The sequence below is a fragment of the Alosa sapidissima genome, chromosome 2 (genome assembly GCF_018492685.1).
Source record: "Alosa sapidissima isolate fAloSap1 chromosome 2, fAloSap1.pri, whole genome shotgun sequence".
Taxonomy (NCBI): domain Eukaryota; kingdom Metazoa; phylum Chordata; class Actinopteri; order Clupeiformes; family Clupeidae; genus Alosa; species Alosa sapidissima.
Window position 1 is genome coordinate 34,724,841 of NC_055958.1, and position 19,717 is coordinate 34,744,557.

The window sequence follows — 19,717 nt, forward strand, 5'->3', positions numbered from 1 at the left end:
CATGCACCAACCCCCTGGACCAATTCTGCTCAAATAGAAGTGCAATTCCTGCTTTACACTCAAATTGCAGTTCTAAAACACACTTTTTTCATAACACTACACGGAATTCTCTGCATTTGGCACAATTTTCATGAAGAAAATCTCTTGTTTGGAACACACTGCCATTCAAATTCTAAAGTTAATTGCCCTGCTATGCACACTGACTCATCACATGGGCAAACACCTGTCATACAGTTTTACAATTAGCAATCAGAGCTTTAGCATAATGCTTGTGATGTGGATGAGGTGCTGTGGCCAGACCGAAACAGAAGAGAGGATGCAGCATAGTTTTTTTTTGTTTTTTACTGTAACTGTATACAGTAAATTCTTCTGTTGTTTTGTATGTAGACCACTGTATGTGCAACTTTATGTTGGTTGGGATGCGCACTGTGTACGTTGTTTTCTGGGGAAAATAAAATATATTTGTTACAGTGTATTTGTGTGTTCTGAGCATACAAACCATATTCTCAAATATTTTACAACACACTTATGTATGTACTGTCTATAGTAAATAGATTCTTACTGGAGATTCTTTTGCCTTTAGCATTCTGGATTCAAACCTAACAGATCGTCTGAAGAGGCTATAATGCAAATCTTAATGACAAAGGATTATGGGTGGGAACTCCATATGTATGAGCACTCTTCACACGTCTGATGCCGCTCATATGGCTCAAACTGCAGAGGCAAGGGAGAGAGAGTGTGAGTGTGTGTGTGTGGGGGGGGGGGGGGGAGGTGTGAATTTAAAGATTAGCAGGGATTGGGATGGTTGTCCAACCAAATCCTCCATTGTAACTGAAAACATTTCATACTGTATATTTTTGTCTGTATTTACAGTTTAGCCGATGTATTTGCAATTAAATATGATTTAACCCCTAGGGTATTTTTAGTGTAATTTTAAACTCTTATGTTGGTCATTGTAAAGTCCATTTAAACATGCTAAATCTTGTTCATTGTTTGTACAGTCTAGGCCAGAGGTTCTCAAGTTTTTGTGGGGCTAAGGTAGCCTAGAAATCTAGACGCACCCTAGCGGCGGCGGCAAATTAATTTGCTCAGCCTGTACGTCTAGTATCAAACCATAGGAATTTCTATTGGCTGACGCCGTGGACCTCATCCAATCACAGCGCTCTATTTTGTTAGAGTCTTAAGGCGGGCTTAACAGGATAACGACAGTCCTGCGACGGTGAACAACAAGGAAGGTGGCTATGGCGAACGAAGAGCGGTTGTTTGAATCGGCGTTGGACTTGTGCTTTTCTTTGAAAGTTGAGCAACACAATGCACTTAAGTCATTCCTTTCGAAGAAGGATGTATTTGCCGACCGGATACGGATATGGTCGTAGCGCTGGCCTATTGCATGCCTAGGCAGTTTGAAAGACAATTCTCTGCCCGCCCCTTGGATTAAGCGAGGTGAATGGTTCGATTTCAGACTATACATTTCAATGATATAGGATAGCCCGCCAGGCTAGGGCTAAGGCACACTAATGGTCAAATCAAATCTCCAAAGCTCACGACCACTACTGATTATGAAGTAGCCTATCACACACTTTATTGCAGGCTATAACATGGATGTTAATTTTATGAGCCTGTATGTACTGTACATCAGGTTCCTCAAATGCAGTTGGTTATCTGCCAAGACTAATTGTTTTAATGGCTTCAGCATCATCTACAAAGACAAAAGATGAGTTGAACTTTTCAAAAGAAAAAATATAAATTCACGTTCAACGAGTAGCATCACACAACCAGCTAACATTATATACCTTTGTTTAGAAAGCAATTTGTTATAGTTGTCTAAAGAACCCTGCAAATGTCTTTTAATTTTAGAACTTTTAGAAGGAATCAAGACTATCACACACAAACACCTTTATATTTGATCTGCTTGATTCTGATTCTGAGTTCTGAGACTACGGCTTCTGTCCAGTATGGAATTTCTGGTGTTTCTACATGAGCAAGTTGAGTGAAAGCCTTTCCACGCTGGATAAAAATGTCAAAGACTTTCCCACACAATGGATCCTCTGCTGTGCCTTGAGATGAGACCATCATCATACAGTGTAATATTTTTTTTTTTCAGAACGGACTATCTAGTATATCTTAGCACAGTACACACACACAGGCACACATGCCATTAAACACCTCACAAAGAAATAAACAGAATAATTGCTTTTCCAGGCTGACATTGATGTGGAGAAAAATCACATCAAATTGTCATTCAGTTCTCCAGAACAGTGTTTTTCAACCACTGTGCTGGGGCACACTAGTGTGCCGTGAGAGATCATCAGGTGTGCCGCAGAAAATTTCCCAAATGTCACTCACTGGTCCAGAAAAGCAACTGTTGCATCAAAGAATTTATAACCACATGCTCTCATTGATTGTATGATTGCACTATTTGTGGTATGCAGGCATTGTACAACGGGGGCCCCATATCCAGTATTCACAGAATCATCACATATCCAGTTCATAACAACAATTAAATTAGATATAGTCACCTACAAATGAAACAGAGGCGCTTGTTTTATTGAGCAGGTCTAGCATAGAAGCCATAATAAGGCTATATCTGTGTATTATTTGAAATTTTAGGCTATGGTATGTTTATTTTTTCTTCACACAGGATGTTAGTGTGCCGTGGGACATTTTAAGTGTCAAAAGTGTGCCGTGGCACAAAAAAGGTTAAAAAACACTGCTCCAGAAGATGCTGATGCCTATGCAATTGAGCCAGTTGTGTGAAAGTATTTTCAAATTAAGAAAACTGGTACATTTTTTTCAAGTGGTGCCTCTGGTGCCTCTGGTGTAGAACACTGATGTGTTTTTTCTCAAGAATGGATCTTCTGATGTTCCTTCAGGCTAGACTTATGTTTAAAGGCCTTTCCACACTGAGTACACTTATGTGGCCTTTCTCCAATATGTGTGACCTGATGTACAGTGAGTTCTGAACCCGTCCTGAAACGCTTTCCACATGTAGTACACTGATGTGGTTTCTCTCCAGTATGGATCCTCTGATGTGACTTGAGATCAAACATTCTAGCAAAGTATTTTTTACACTGAGGACACTGATGTGGCTTTTCTCCAGTGTGGATCCTCTCATGTTCTTTAAGGTGACACCTCTGACTAAAAGCTTTTCCACACTGAGGACACTGATATGGCTTCTCTCCAGAATGGATCCTCTGATGATCCTTCAGGTGAGTCTTATGTTTAAAGGCCTTTCCACACTGAATACACTTATGTGGCCTTTCTCCAGTATGTGTGACCTGATGTACAGTGAGATCTGAACCCTTCCTGAAACTCTTTCCACATGTGGTACACTGATATGGCTTTTCTCCAGTATGGATCCTCTGATGTGCTTTGAGATTATACTTACGTGTAAAGGCTTTTCCACACTGAGAACATTGATGTAGTTTGTCTCCAGAATGTGTCTTCTGATGGGCAGTGAGCTCTGAGCGTTTCCTGAAACTTTTCTGGCATATAGTACACTGATTTGCAAGAGTAGGAAGACCAGCGGATATTTCCAAATACTGGGGTGCATGTTGTTCCTCCCTGGTGTCCAACTCCTGGTGTAATTTCTGATTGGAAGTCTTTTGGCAACAGACTCGGTGTCCTTTTTCATCCCTGTGCACTATTTTAATAGCTTGGATCATTTGCATGTCTCCTGCAATATTAGAAAAAAAAGGTGTTTTTAATAATATATTCACATATAGTTTTATCAGAATACAAACGGTGAAACATGTGAAACATACCTCTTGGAAAAGAACATATGTGATCGTATTCTGTTAAATCAGATTTGTCTTCCTTTTTAATATCCGCAGGTGGTGACATGATCGTTTCAGCCTTACAGCCATGATCCAGTCCAGGCTCTTCTTTCGGCGTTGTAAACAAAAACTGCTGTAAAAAATCATCAAATTCCTCTTGTTCATTCTCCTTCTTCACTGCCTTGATCCTGGCAGATGATCCATTAAGTCCTGACATTTCAGCCTTCAGTTTCTTTAGAGTTAAATCACATCAAATAGCCCTTCAATAAAATGATAAAAGTGCACCTGTGCCAAAGTATTACAGTATATGTGTACTGTTGTTGATTTACAGAAATAAAGTATATTTCCTGGATCCCAGAGTCTCTCTTAAAATGTGACTTCAGTATTGAGACCCCAGTCTGTTGTGTTCTCAATATATCCCCTTTGCCTGCCCCATTAGCTTCCTGGATTCAAACCTAACCAATCAGCTGCAAGGGCTATTGGAATGCAAATCAGATATGGGAGGGAATTCCATATGTATGAGCACTCTTCACACATCTGATGATTCTTGGATGGACATGGCCATACCTCAAACTATTCAAACACTACAAAGGAGGGAAAGTGGGGGTTGGGTTAGGTTTCGTTGTCAGAGGCAAATTCTGTGTGAGTGTAAATGAAGGGAACAAACGAAGGGAAATATCTTAGTTTTTCAAAAAAATGTACCTGTAAACGTGGTCTGAAGTGAACATACGGTATCTGACTGTGGGCAGGGACGGATTAAACATATATTGCCCCCCGTGCACAATATCAAAAAAGCCCCCCCCCCCCTGCCCATGACACGCGTTTGCGCATGCAGCCAGTGCGTCTCTCTTTGCTGTCGCTGTGCAGGCTGGTGCACAACTTCATACAATGAAAATGTAGTACATTATGTCCTATATTAGAACTCAGGCCCACACAGAAATGAATTCCAGCAGCTGTTTTTATTATTAGGCTGTAATCTCCCTTTGCTGTGAAAACAGTCTACAGCAGGGGTTCCCAACCTTTTTCATTAAACGAACCGGACAACAGTTGTCATATTTCTGACGGACCGGTAGCAGGGACATTGATAGTATTTGTGAGAGGTGGTCCTGATGGTATTACGGGAGTTCTCATTAATTTCTTGTGCATCAGCCCACATTATGCGCTCACTCCAGCGAAACGAGTGAGGTAATTGTAGGCCTATCTGTCATTGCTATTTGCTACGATATAAGCTACTGTTAGGCCTACAACATGTCGCAATTTATTAGGCTAGCCAATCGCTATGCTGTTTTCATGAACAGGAATCCACTTCATTCACATGCCCATGAGTGGTTCAGTTTGTCAGTTTCACTTTCGCAAACAGGCATACACATTGAATGAGCACTCACCACTTCCACCTAATGTTATGCCTCTATATTTTATAAATTAAGTATTTCTTGATCAGGAAAACATTTAGTTTATTTTTCTTTCGGTCCACGGTTCCATAACATCATTCAGTTGTGTCGCAAATTAACAGACAGAAGCACCATAATCTAGCATAATCTATCCTAAATTCATGGCATTTTTTTTTTAAATCCGAGGCCCCCCATTGGCTCAGGGCCCCTGTGCACGTGCACACTTGGCACAAGCCATGATCCGTCCCTGATTCTCCCACTCCACATGCACACACGCGCGAGCGCACGCGCACGCGCACACACACACACACACACACACACACACACACACACACACACACACACACACAGACACACACACTTTCTCAAAATGTAAATATTGGTACAATTTAGGGGTATGTCATGTTCCTCTCTATGCACCAAAAGCTCAGTGTGTGTATTTGTATGCGCGCGAGAGAGTGTGTATCTGTGTATACAGATTGGACACAAAATATAAAGACAGCATAGAAAACACATCTGAACAGAAAACAGAGTTACCCCAATGGAGAGTTTATGTTGTCTCTGTCGTTGTTTGAATTGCTTGAAAATGATCGCACAGAGAGAGAGAGAGAGAGAGGGAAAGAGGGAGAGAGAGAGAGAGAGAGAGAGAGAGGGAAAGAGGGAAAGAGGGAAAGAGGGAGAGACAGAGATCAAAATTGAGAAGATGAAAAGGAAGTTTGGAGGGACAGAAACCTTTGGAGAGCAAAAATAACAGAGAGAAACAAGAGTCAACCGTGTCAGAGAGAACACACTGTTCCTCTGAAGCTATAACTTTGTGCTTCTCCTTCTGTAACGTGAGTACAGTGTTCATGATATGTGTTGTGGATGGAGGGGAGCTGGGAGTCTATAGTCTTTTGGGTAGATTTCACTACTCTTTGTAGTGCTTTGCGATCGGCAGCATTGCGATTACCCCACCATAAAGAGATGCGGTTCGTGAATATGCTCTCAATGGTAATGGTAAGTATGTAATGGTAGTTTTAGGCTAAAAAAACATACATTTACGTTTAATTAGTTTAGTCCAAATATGTACAACCACAAATCTTGAACTCTATAACGAGATATCTCATAGAGGTTTCTGACTCTACACAGTAAATAATAATTTGAGAAATACGGCCTCTTCGCTAAATAGCACACAAAATACTGTATACTTCAGTCGCCTCACTGGAAGATTGCGTTCGCAATCTGCGGTTTGTCCATGACGCTGAAAACGCTACGCTCGCAAATGTACGTACATCTGGCCCCCAGTGAACTGCAGCACTCTTGGTGGAGATTATTTAGTCTTTAGCATTCTGGATTCAAACCTAACAGATCATCTGAAGATACTATAATGCAAATCTTAATGACAAAGGATTATGGGTGGGAACTCCATATGTATGAGCACTCTTCACACGTCTGATGGTTCTCTGGTGGCCATGGTCATACATGGCTAAACTGAGAAACAAAGGAGAGCAGGAGGGGGTGGGGGTGGATGGAGGTGTGAATTTTAAAGATATACAAAAGATGAGTTGAACTTTTCAAAAGAAAAGCATACTCAACTATAAATTTATGTTCAACCAGTAACATCACACAATCAGCTAACATTATATAACTTTGTTTAGAGAGCAACTCGTTATAGTTGTCTAAACCACCCTGCAAATATCTTTTCATTTTAGATCTTGGAATGAAGACTTTATCACACACCAACACTTTTATATCTGCTGGATTCTGAGTTCTGAGACTACAGCTTATTCTGTCCAGTATGGATTTTCTGGTGTTTCTACATGAGCAAATTTCCAAGACTTTCCCACAAAATGGACCCGCTGCTGTGCCTTGAGATGAGACCTGTGCATGACGGCTTTGTTACACAGCGAGAACTGTGTGATCTGTTTTTTTTTTTTCAGAACGGACTATCTAGTGTATCTTAGCACAGTAGCCCACACACCCACACACACACACACACACACACATCAACACCTCAAAGAAATAAGTAAACAGAATAATTGCTATTCCAGGCTGACATTGATGTGGAGAAAAATCACATCAAATTATCATTCAGTTCTCCTGAAGATGCTGATGTCTATGCAATTGAGCCAGTTGTGTGAAAGTCTTTTCAAGTATGGGTCCTCTGGTGTCTCTTGAGCGTATGCAGATGGGTAAAGGCCTTTCCACACTGTGAACATGGATATAGCCTTTCTCCAGTATGTGTGACCTGATGTTTCGTGAGATCTGAGCTCGTCCTGATATGCTTTCCACATGTAGTACATAGATATGGTTTTTCTCCAGTATGTATCCTCTGATGTACCTTGAGACCATACATTTTAATGAAGGATCTTCTGATGTGCCTTGAGATTAAACTTACGTTTAAAGGCCTTTTCACACTGAGAACATTGATTGTACCTCAAACTATTCAAACTCTTCAAAGGAAAGTGGGGGTGGGGTGGATGTGTGAAGCTTTAAAGCTTATGGATCAGATCTCCATGAAAACCTTTAGATCCGTCGATGAACTTTGGGATTCTTGCCCTGATGCAGATAATTAAATAATTCAGTTGAGTCAACTGAATTATACAAGTTTGCAAGATGAAACTAGAAATGTAATGCCAGAGGAATAACAATAGTGGATGGAAACAGATTCATACTTTTCTCATCTGTTGTTCCTCGTTGGTGGAACACACTGCCAGTTCCTACAAGGGCAGGGACATCCTTCTCCACTTTCAAAAAACTCCTGAAGACCCAGCTCTTTAGAGAACATCTACTCCCATAGCAACACTTACAACAAGTCTTACTGATCCTAGCACTCACCAGCCGTTTTAAACTGACAAGTAACTGTTAAAAACAGCACTCACTGATACACTTATTCTTACTGTACTCTAATGTTTTTTTTAAACTGTCCTAAAATTGTGAGAATTGTTCTAAAAACTTACTGTTTACCATGTTGTTAGTCGCTTTGGTTAAAAAGCGTCAGCCAAATGTAATGTAATGTAATGTAATGTAATGTAATGTAATGGAAAGCTTCTGGCTTAATGTTGGTGGGGAGATGAAAAAAAACATTGAATCACTTAGGCCCCTAATTTTAGTAATCTAAAGCACATGGGTCACCCGCGTGGCCAGTCCATTCATGTTGATTCCATCCAGCGCATAGACCTCTGAAGTTTGCCTACAACAAACTGCCATCTTTGATATCCGGTATCTGCCAATTTTTCCTATGGGAAAATAACATGAGGATTTTGAATTATCGCACCTGTTAAACTCTCGCGGGGATGAAAAAGTCTGAAATGCAGATGTTTTCCTGAACACACTTTTGAATGGATACTGTGATCTCCGGTTAGTGATGGCGGCACACTTTGATTTTTGCTACCCCAGAGCTAACTTGCAATGCAATCTTGTGTTGGATTCTCTGGTTGTTGCGTTGTGTTTTAGTTCTAATGTCTGTATTGAAGATGGTCAATAAAGCTTGACGACGGGATCAGGATCGGCGATTAGATGATGATTTATTGTAGATGGTACAACAATGAATAACAGAACACAGGCTAAGTCTCAAACAGTAAAACTGTGCAGAGTCTAACAGTTGTGGTTGTTATTAGAAGCGGCTGCTGAGCCTTCCGACAGAAGATGCTGCTCGGGTTGCTTCCTCGATCCGTCTCCGTGTCAAAACCTAAGACAAAGCCTGTTATACTAAAACATACAAACATCAATCATGCCAACGTGGCAGGTGCCAACCAGTGTACACAACCCGGCCCTGGCCAGATGGAGATACTAGCCCGAATAGGCAGACATGCTGTCTCCCTCGGCCCATGTTATCACCGATGTTCCTCGGATGTTCCTAAACATCGGCCTGTATGACCTTCCTGCTGGTACACAGGCCTAAGGCATAGTTATGTACAATAATATGGACTTCTCCCTGTTGTATACTACACACAGATGTAACATATGAACACATCAGAATACAGTAAGAATACCCCAGAATTCTACACTTGCCATAGGTAGTTAGCTTCAATTAACACCCGGATCTCCTTATATGGGCAAGGGTGGCAGCTTTGGTTCTTTTTTGTAGGTGAACTTCAGAGGTCTATTGTTCAAGAAGGTGGTACTAATCCTTTTAATTAACCAGAGGTGTGTTTTGGGCGTGACATGCAATAAACCAATCAGACCCTCGTCTGCCATTTCCTTTAAAAGCCAGGTGCTTGATCAATGGCAAATTGCTATTATAATGGCACAATTGGCAGGGCGACAGGAGCGGTTTGGCCTCGAGGAAACCGACATGCTCGTGTGTGAGGTTAAGGCCCGCGAGCACACCATTTTCTAGGACACAAGAACGCCACCAAAGCTCCCCGAGGTGAAGCAGGCGTGGGAGGAGGTTGCGGGGAATGAAAATAAACTAGATGTACCGCATAGCGGTACAAAATATGACCGCCGCTCAGTCCTGTACATCCGTTCCGCAAAAATAAATCACACTTCAATTTGTCTCCATCTTTTACTCCATCCCCCACTCTTGAAACTTTTGTGTATGCTTGTTTGGCATGCCTGAGTGTGTGTGTGCGGCTGCACAGAAAGTAGCCTACTGTTGCTGAAAAGGTGAATAGATTGTAGAATAGCCAAAGAAGATGTAGCATTGTTATGAAAACCTTTAAAATCTCTAAACAATCACAAGTAGGGCAGTTCATCACATTTCATCCATTGCAACTGGATTGATGAAAGTGGATCCATTGATTTTGGAAAAGCAAAAGGTATCAGCATAATGTTATTTATTTATTTATTTATGTTTGTTTGTTTGTTTATTTATGAACAAAAACATCTCTGTCAGTTCCATGCCGTTTTCAACAGCTATCAAAAACAAAGGTCATTTTTGGATGGATGGATTTTTTGTGAATGTTTCTTGTTTCTTCTTCTACATAAGATCATCTTTAGTTCATGTAATACTTTATTGTCAATTCACAAATTAAGTAACAGTAGTCTGAAACGTTATTGTTAATGCACAAATTAAGTAACAGTAGTCTGAAACAAAATGCTTTTTTACATCTAACCAGTGGTTCAAATAACTGACATGTCCAAAAGGGGCTTGATGAAATGCGTCGCTAGACTGTTCATACACATTTTAACGGGCCAAAGTTGAAGAGCTGTTGTCCGTTATTGTTCGTGCAAATATAGGCTGATTCATGTTCCCTTGCATTGTGTAACTGAGGTCCATGGCTAGTCTGGCTTTCACCAGACCAAGCTCAATCTTTTAAGAAATCAAAAAATAAATAGCGGGCAGGCTGGGTTCACCTAGTCCATAGGCACCCGATATTGTTTAATTGTCCAATTGAGATATCCACGCTCTGGCTATTCTAAATGCAAAAATGCATCAGGGAGTTATAACAAAACTGTAACTAACAAACTAGATCCTAATAGAAAGCTGTTAGCTTCCCTAAGCTACAGGTAGGCTTATAAGGTAGGCCTATTTACAACATAAATTGTCAATAGGCTATGCTGGCGACACAAGTAAAATCTCCTTTGGAAACCAATGGTTTATGCCTTACAGTATCAAGCGGACTTAAACTGCCATATCGTGGCGAAAAGTTGTAATAACATTCACACAGCTCCATGAGTTAAGGAAAGCGCGAATGAAGTAGCCACTTCTAAATGGGACCCACTACACAGTAGCTTAAGGTGTGTTGCTAAAGCAGCCATAATTTAATGAAGGTGTCATTGTTTGGATACTTCACACACACAAGCTTTTTAATTTCACAGACTACAACTACCAAGCTGGAATCAAAGCACATCGATTCCCCACTCACACCCTGCACGCACTTAAAACAAAATAAACAGGCGTCTCAGTCTCACGCATGTATAGGCAAAACTGTATCAGACCGGTGTAACGTTGGTAAATCTTCCATTGCATAGAATGATTTTTGTAGCACGTGCAACAAATGACAGTCGAAAGATACAATTACAGTGCTGCTATATCAATTTGCTTGGTATAACCGCATTTATAGTTTTCTACAAATGCAGTCAATCAACCAACGCTAACATTACCCAGGTCCTTATTGATATTATAAGATTAACGTACCTGCAGTAAAAACCAAGCATCCTCAGATTTATTTCGACTTCAAGAAGAAATCGGAATTACATTTCATGTGAACATCATCCTATCCTTATTAGACGTTCTCTGCGGTAAACTACAATCCTTTTAGGAAGCGTCCGTTGTTTTTCCAACCCATTTTTAACTTCCAACAAAATTACGTCTCACTGCAACGATGCGCCATCTAGTGGACAAACGACTATTTATCGCCAATACTGGAAATGCAGCCATGATGATGATGATGAATATTTATTTTGGCTTTCTTTTAATCCTACAGAATTTGTAATTATGTATTGGCCGTTCTAATACCGATAGTATGTGGGTGCCTGTGTGTGTGTGCATGTGTATATGTGTGCACCGCCATCTACAGGCCAATGAGTGTACAGTCACTAGATGTACACATAACCTAATTTTTTTTAGACCCCCCATGGATGAAATTCTACGAAACTTGGCATACCCCCAGAGAATGCCAGGTCAATCATACACATAACATTTGGTGCAGTTCTGAACATCTTAACTGAAGATAGGGGCGATTAAAGCAGAATGATATTGCATTTTCATTTTTTACCGGGGGGTGGGGGTGCAAATCACAAATGAGTGATTATGGGCCAGATTGATGTGGGCCCTTGAGACCAACATACCATAAAAGATTCTTCATCCTCAGTGCCACGGTTCAGGTAGTTATTATTTAGGAAAAATGAAATTTTTACGTAAAAGTCTAGTGGGGCTACATACCCACCAAATTTCATGTGCCCCGGTGGTTCGGTGTCCCGGGTATCGTTGACCAAAAATTCAGGAAGTAGATGACGGGAAAAAAAAACAAAAAACTTTGACAATCCCTATATGACCGCTTCGATAGCTTGCGGCGGTCATAATAATACTATTAGGTAGCTTACCAGGCTACAGATGTGTCAGCTCTTCTGCCAACTGATCCCTCTTCTCCCGTGCTGCTGCTAGAGCATTTGGGTTCAATGGCATCGGCACATGCAATTCAGCATCACGCCTTCTAAAGTCCTGTAATATTTCCTCATCTATGTCTACAACACATCTATGGCACATGGCAATGTAATGCAACACACAACATGCCACAAAGAATGTAGGGTGACCCTAGCAATTCTCTGGGTTGATGGTTTAATGTGGTGGGTTTACAGTTTTTCTCAATTGTTTACACACAAAAACTGGTACTTGGGACACAGTGACCACAACATGTAACCCATGCACCAACCCCCTGGACCAATTCTGGTAAAATACAAGCGCAATTCCTGCTTTACACTCAAATTGCAGTTCTAAAACACACTTTTTTCATAACACTACACACAATTCTCTGCATTTGGCACAATTTTCATGAAGAAAACCTCTTGTTTTCACAAGGAACACACTGCCATTCAAATTCTAAAGTTAATTGCCCTGCTATGCACACTGACTCATCACATGGGCAAACACCTGTCATACAGTTTTACAATTAGCAATCAGAGCTTTAGCATAATGCTTGTGATGTGGATAAGGTGCTGTGGCCAGACCGAAACAGAAGAGAGGATGCAGGATAGTTTTGTTTTTTTTACTCTAACTGTATACAGTAAATTCTTCTGTTGTTTTGTATGTAGACCACTGTATGTGCAACTTTATGTTCGTTGGGATGCGCACTGTGTACATTGTTTTCTGGGAAAAAATAAAATATATTTGTTACAGTGTATTTGTGTGTTCTGAGTATACAAACAATATTCTCAAATATTTTACAACACAGTGTTGTATGTACTGTCTGTAGTAAATGCAGAGATCACATTTCTCTCACAGGATCAAAAGAGTATATACTGTACTATACACTGAACAAAGATGAAGACACACACACACAAAGACATTGAGCATGTCAGTGTTAAACTGGTTCTTATAAATGTCTATTCATATGATGGTGTGTGTGTCATTTGACCATTTTGAGGAGACATAACATTATTTTGAATGTAAAGTTTCATTTAGCAGGATAATTGTTTAGGAGAATTTAGTGGAGGTGTGAATTTAAAGATTAGCAGGGATTGGGTTGGTTGTCCAACCAAATCCTCCATTCTAACTGAAAACATTTCATACTGTATATTTTTGTCTGTATTTACAGTTTAGCCGATTTATTTGCAATTAAATATGATTTAACCCCTAGGGTATTTTTAGTGTAATTTTAAACTCTTATGTTGGTCATTGTAAAGTCCATTTAAACATGCTAAATCTTGTTCATTGTTTGGACAGTCTAAGCCAGAGGTTCTCAACTTTTTGTGGGGCTAAGGCACACTAATGGTCAAATCAAATCTCCAAAGCTCACGACCACTACTGATTATGAAGTAGCCTATCACACACTTTATTGCAGGCTATAACATGGATGTTAATTTTATGAGCCTGTATGTACTGTACATCAGGTTCCTCAAATGCAGTTGGTTATCTGCCAAGACTAATTGTTTTAATGGCTTCAGCATCATCTACAAAGACAAAAGATGAGTTGAACTTTTCAAAAGAAAAAATATAAATTCATGTTCAACAAGTAGCATCACACAACCAGCTAACATTATATACCTTTGTTTAGAAAGCAATTTGTTATAGTTGTCTAAAGAACCCTGCAAATGTCTTTTAATTTTATAACTTGGAATCAAGACTATCACACAAACACCTTTATATTTGATCTGCTTGATTCTGATTCTGAGTTCTGAGACTACGGCTTCTGTCCAGTATGGAATTTCTGGTGTTTCTACATGAGCAAGTTTAGTGAAAGCCTTTCCACGCTGGATAAAAATGTCAAAGACTTTCCCACACAATGGAACCTCTGCTGTGCCTTGAGATGAGACCATCATCATACAGTGTAATATGTGTGGTCAAAATTAATCCAAGACAACTGGTGTGAGACTGCAGCTTTATTCATGACGCCGGGAGCATGTTACCCACATGAAATGTCAAAGTAATAAGCCCCCACATCTGTGGGTGAAGCCAACTCTTATACCCTTACCCCACACCCATGGAAAATCACAAGTTGTCACCCTCCAGTGATCACTTAACCATCTGGTATTTTAACAGAGAAAAGTAATGTTTACGACCCCCCATCCTGAGGGATACCCACAGTTCGGTGACACAGGGGTTAATTTAACTAAACATTCCAAAATAGGAGTTTCAGAAAACACAAGGGTCAGAGTAGGGAGATGACAATTAGATTTCAGAACATGTATATAAGGTATACTAAACATTCAATGAGAAACATACAAATTATCCCATATATGTTTATTTTTTATTTTCAGAATGGACTATCTAGTGTATCTTAGCACAGTACACACAAACACACACACGTGCACACATGCCATTAAACACCTCACAAAGAAATAAATAAACAGAATGATTCCTATTCCAGGCTGACATTGATATGGAGAAAAATCACATCAAATTGTCATTCAGTTCACCAGAAGATGCTGATGTCTATGCAATTGAGCCAGTTGTGTGAAAGTCTTTTCACATTAAGAAAACTGGTACGTTGGTGGTGCTGAAGTATGGATCCTCTGGTGCCTCTGGTGTAGAACACTGATGTGTTTTTTCTCCAGAATGGATCTTCTGATGTTCCTTCAGGCTAGACTTATGTTTAAAGGCCTTTCCACACTGAGTACACTTATGTGGCCTTTCTCCAGTATGTGTGACCTGATGTACAGTGAGTTCTGAACCCGTCCTGAAACTCTTTCCACATGTAGTACACTGATGTGGTTTCTCTCCAGTATGGATCATTTGATGTGACTTGAGATCAAACATTCTAGCAAAGTATTTTTTACACTGAGAACACTGATGTGGCTTTTCACCAGTATGGATCCTCTGATGTTCCTTCAGGCTAAACTTATGTTTAAAGGCCTTTCCACACTGTGAACATGGATATAGCCTTTCTCCAGTATGTGTGACCTGATGTACAGTGAGTTCTGAACCCGTCCTGAAACTCTTTCCACATGTAGTACACTGATATGGCTTTTCTCCAGTATGGATCCTCTGATGTGCGTTGAGATTAAACTTACGTGTAAAGGCTTTTCCACACTGAGAACATTGATGTAGTTTGTCTCCAGAATGTGTCTTCTGATGGGCAGTGAGCTCTGAGCGTTTCCTGAAACTTTTCTGGCATATAGTACACTGATTTGCAAGAGTAGGAAGACTAGCTGATATTTCCAAACACTGGGGTGCATGTTGTTCCTCCCTGGTGTCCAACTCCTGGTGTAATTTCTGGTATGAAGTCTCCTGGCAACAGACTTGGTTTCCTTTTTCCTCCCTGTGCACTATTTTATTAGCGTAGATTATTTGAATGTCTCCTGCAATATTATTTCCTCTTGGAAAAGAACATATGTGGTCGTATTCTGTTAAATCAGATATGCCTTCCTTTTTAATATCTGCAGGTGGTGACATGATTGTTTCAGCCTTACAGTCATGATCCAGTCCAGGCTCTTCTTTCTGCGTTGTAAACAAAAACTGCTGTAAAAAATCATCAAATTCCTCTTGTTCATTCTCCTTCTTCACTGCCTTGATCCTGGCAGATGATCCATTAAGTCCTGACATTTCAGCCTTCAGTTTCTTTAGAGTTAAATCACATCAAATAGCCCTTCAATAAAATGATAAAAGTGCACCTGTGCCAAAGTATTACAGTATATGTGTACTGTTGTTGATTTACAGAAATAAAGTATATTTCCTGGATCCCAGAGTCTCTCTTAAAATGTGACTTCAGAATTGAGACCCCAGTCCGTTGTGTTCTCAATATATCCCCTTTGCCTGCCCCATTAGCTTCCTGGAATCACATCTGACCAATCAGCTGCAAGGGCTATTGGAATGCAAATCAGATGTGGGAGGGAGTTCCATATGTATGAGCACTCTTCACACATCTGATGATTCTTGGATGGACATGGCCATACCTCAAACTATTCAAACACTACAAAAGAGGGAAAGTGGGGGTTGGGTGGATGTGTGAACTTTAAAGCTTATGGATCGGTCTGTACACAGGTGACAATTTCCTTTGGGTCGGATCTGCATGAAAGCCTTTAAGTCCGTCTGTGGGTATGTTTACACATGGCCGGCTATTTTCCTAAATGGAAAACAGTTGACATATTTCTGACGGGCCGATAGCAGGGACATTGATAGTATTTGTGACAGGTGATGCTGATGATATTACGGGGGTTGGGGGGTGTCTCCCCCGGGAAATGTTCAAAATTCTGGCTGTTAAATACACCCTTTTAACGCAGTTTGGAAGGGGTGTACAAACTTTAACAGAGCAAGCAGGGCCCGTTTTCTGTCTGACTCAGGTGACGTGAACATTGGCTACATGCATTATAAGGTTTTCACTTCACTGCTGCTTGACACTACCTTGCATGGAGACATATTTCACGTTAACATTGAAGATGTTAGCAAAACTATCGCATTTGGTAAATGGAGATGCAGATCATTTCCTTAATTAATTTCTTGCGCAACAGCCCACATTATGCGCTCACTCCAGCGAGACGAGTGAAGTAACTGTAGGCCTATCTGTCATCACTATTTGGTAAGATATAAGCTACTGTTAGGCCTACAACAAGTCACATTTTATTAGGCTATGCAATCGCAATGCTGTTTTCATGAACAGGAATCCACTTCATTCACATACCCATGAGTGGTTCAGTTTGTCAGTTTCACTTTCGCAAACAGGCATACACATTGAATGAGCACTCACCACTTTCACCTAATGTTATGCCTCTATATTTTATAAATTATTCAAAAGTATTTCTTGATCAGGAAAACATTTAGTTTATTTTTCTTTCGGTCCACGGTTCCATAACACCATTCAGTTGTGCTGCAAATTTATAGACAGAAGCACCGCATAATCTAGCCTAGGCATAATCTATCCTAAATTCATGGCATTTTTTTTTTATCCGAGGGCCCTCATTGGCTCAGGGCCCCTGTGCTTGTGCACACTTGATCCGTACACACCATGATCCGTCCCTGACTCCCCCACTCCACATACACACACACACACATACACACACACACACACACACTCACTTTCTCAAAATGTAAATACTGGGACAATTTAGGGGTATGCCATGTTCCTCTCTATGCACCAAAAGCTCAGTGTGTGTATTTGTATGCGCGCGAGAGAGTGTGTATCTGCGTATAGAGATTGGACACAAAATATTAAGACAGCATAGAAAACACATCTGAACAGAAAACAGTTACCCCAATGGAGAGTTTATGTTGTCTCTGTGCGATCATTTTAAAGCAATTCAAACAACGACAGAGAGAGAGAGAGGGAAAGAGGGAGAGACAGAGATGAAAATTGAGAAGATGGAAGGGAAGTTTTGAGGGACAGAAACCTTTCGAGAGCAAAAATAACAGAGAGAAACAAGAGTCAACCGTGTCAGAGAGAACAGACTGTTCCTCTGAAGCAATAACTTTGTGCTTCTCCTTCTGTAACGTGAGTACAGTGTTTATGATATGTGTTGTGGATGGAGGGGAGCTGGGAGTCTATAGTCTTTTGGGCAGATTTCGCTACGCTTTGTAGTACTTTGCGATCGGCAGAATTGCGATTACCCCACCATACAGAGATGCGGTTCGTGAATATGCTCTCAATGGTAATGGTAAGTATGTAATGGTAGTTTTAGGCTGATGTAAAAAAACATACATTTACGTTTAATTAGTTTAGTCCAAATATGTACAACCACAAATCTTGAGCTCCATAACGAGATAAAGGTTTCTGACTCTACACAGTAAATAATAATTTGAGAAATACGGCCTCTTCGCTAAATAGCACACGAAATACTGTATACTTCAGTCGCCTCACCGGAAGATTGCGTTCGCAATCTGCGGTTTGTCCATGACCGATAACGCTACGTTCGCAAATGTACGTACATCTGGCCCCCAGTGAACTGCAGCACTCTTGGTGGAGATTCTTTAGTCTTTAGCATTCTGGATTCAAACCTAGCAGATCATCTGAAGACACTATAATGCAAATCTTAATGACAAAGGATTATGGGTGGGAACTCCATATGTATGAGCACTGTTCACACGTCTGATGGTTCTCAGGTGGCCATGGCCATACATGGCTAAACTGAGAAACAAAGGAGAGTAGGAGGGTGTGGGGGTGGATGGAGGTGTGAATTTTAAAGATTAGCAGGGGTTGGTTATCTGCCAAGACTGTTTTAATGGCTTTAGAATCATGTACAAAGACAAAAGATGAGTTGAATTTTTCAAAAGAAAAGCATACTCAACTATAAATTTACGTTCAACCAGTAACACCACACAATCAGCTAACATTATATTACTTTGTTTAGAAAGCAATTCGTTATAGTTGTCTTAACCACCCTGCAAATGTCTTTTAATTTTAGATCTTGGAATGAAAAAGTTTTCACACACCAACACATTTATATTTGATCTGCTGGATTCTGAGTTCTGAGACTACAGCTTATTCTGTCCAGTATGGATTTTCTGGTGTTTCTACATGAGCAAATTTCCCACTTTCCCACAAAATGGACCCGCTGCTGTGCCTTGAGATGAGACCTGTGCATGGCGGCTTTGTTATACAGCGAGAACTGTGTGATCTGTTTTTTTTTTTTTTTCAGAACGGACTATCTAGTGTCTTAGCACAGTAGCCTACACACACACACACACACACACACACACATGCCATTAAATACCTCAAAGAAATAAGTAAACAGAATAATTGCTATTCCAGGCTGACACTGATGTGGAGAAAAATCACATCAAATTATCATTCAGTTCTCCAGAAGATGCAGATGTCTTTGCAATTGAGCCAGTTGTGTGAAAGTCTTTTCAAGTATGGGTCCTCTGGTGTCTCTTGAGCGTATGCAGATGGGTAAAGGCCTTTCCACACTGTGAACATGGATATAGCCTTTCTCCAGTATGTGTGACCTGATGTTTCATGAGATCTGAGCTCGTCCTGAAATGCTTTCCACATGTAGTACATAGATATGGTTTTTCTCCAGTATGTATCCTCTGATGTACCTTGAGACCATACATTTTAATGAAGGTATTTCCACACTGAGGACACTGATGTGGTTTTTCTCCAGTATGGATCCTCTGATGTTCTTTAAGGTTACACTTCTGAATAAAGGCTTTTCCACACTGAGGACACTGATATGGCTTCTCTCCAGAATGGATCCTCTGATGATCCTTCAGGTTAGACTTATGCTTAAAGGCCTTTCCACACTGAATACACTTATGTGGCCTTTCTGCAGTATGTGTGACCTGATGTTTCGTGAGTTGTGAACCCTTCCTGAAACTCTTTCCACATGTGGTACACTGAGAACACTGGTGTGGTTTTTCACCAGTATGGATCTTCTGATGTGCCTTGAGATTAAACTTACGTTTAAAGGCCTTTTCACACTGAGAACATTGATGTAGTTTGTCTCCAGAATGTGTCTTCTGATGGGCAGTGAGCTCTGAGCGTTTCCTGAAACTTTTCTGGCATATAGTACACTGATTTGCAAGAGTAG

General features: G+C 40.4%; 1 pseudogene; it reads right to left on the minus strand.

Moving 5' to 3' along the window:
* LOC121697194 overlaps positions 1-7,502 on the minus strand; it is a 21,739-nt pseudogene extending 14,237 nt beyond the window's left edge.
* Between the last annotated feature and the right edge of the window lie 12,215 nt (positions 7,503-19,717).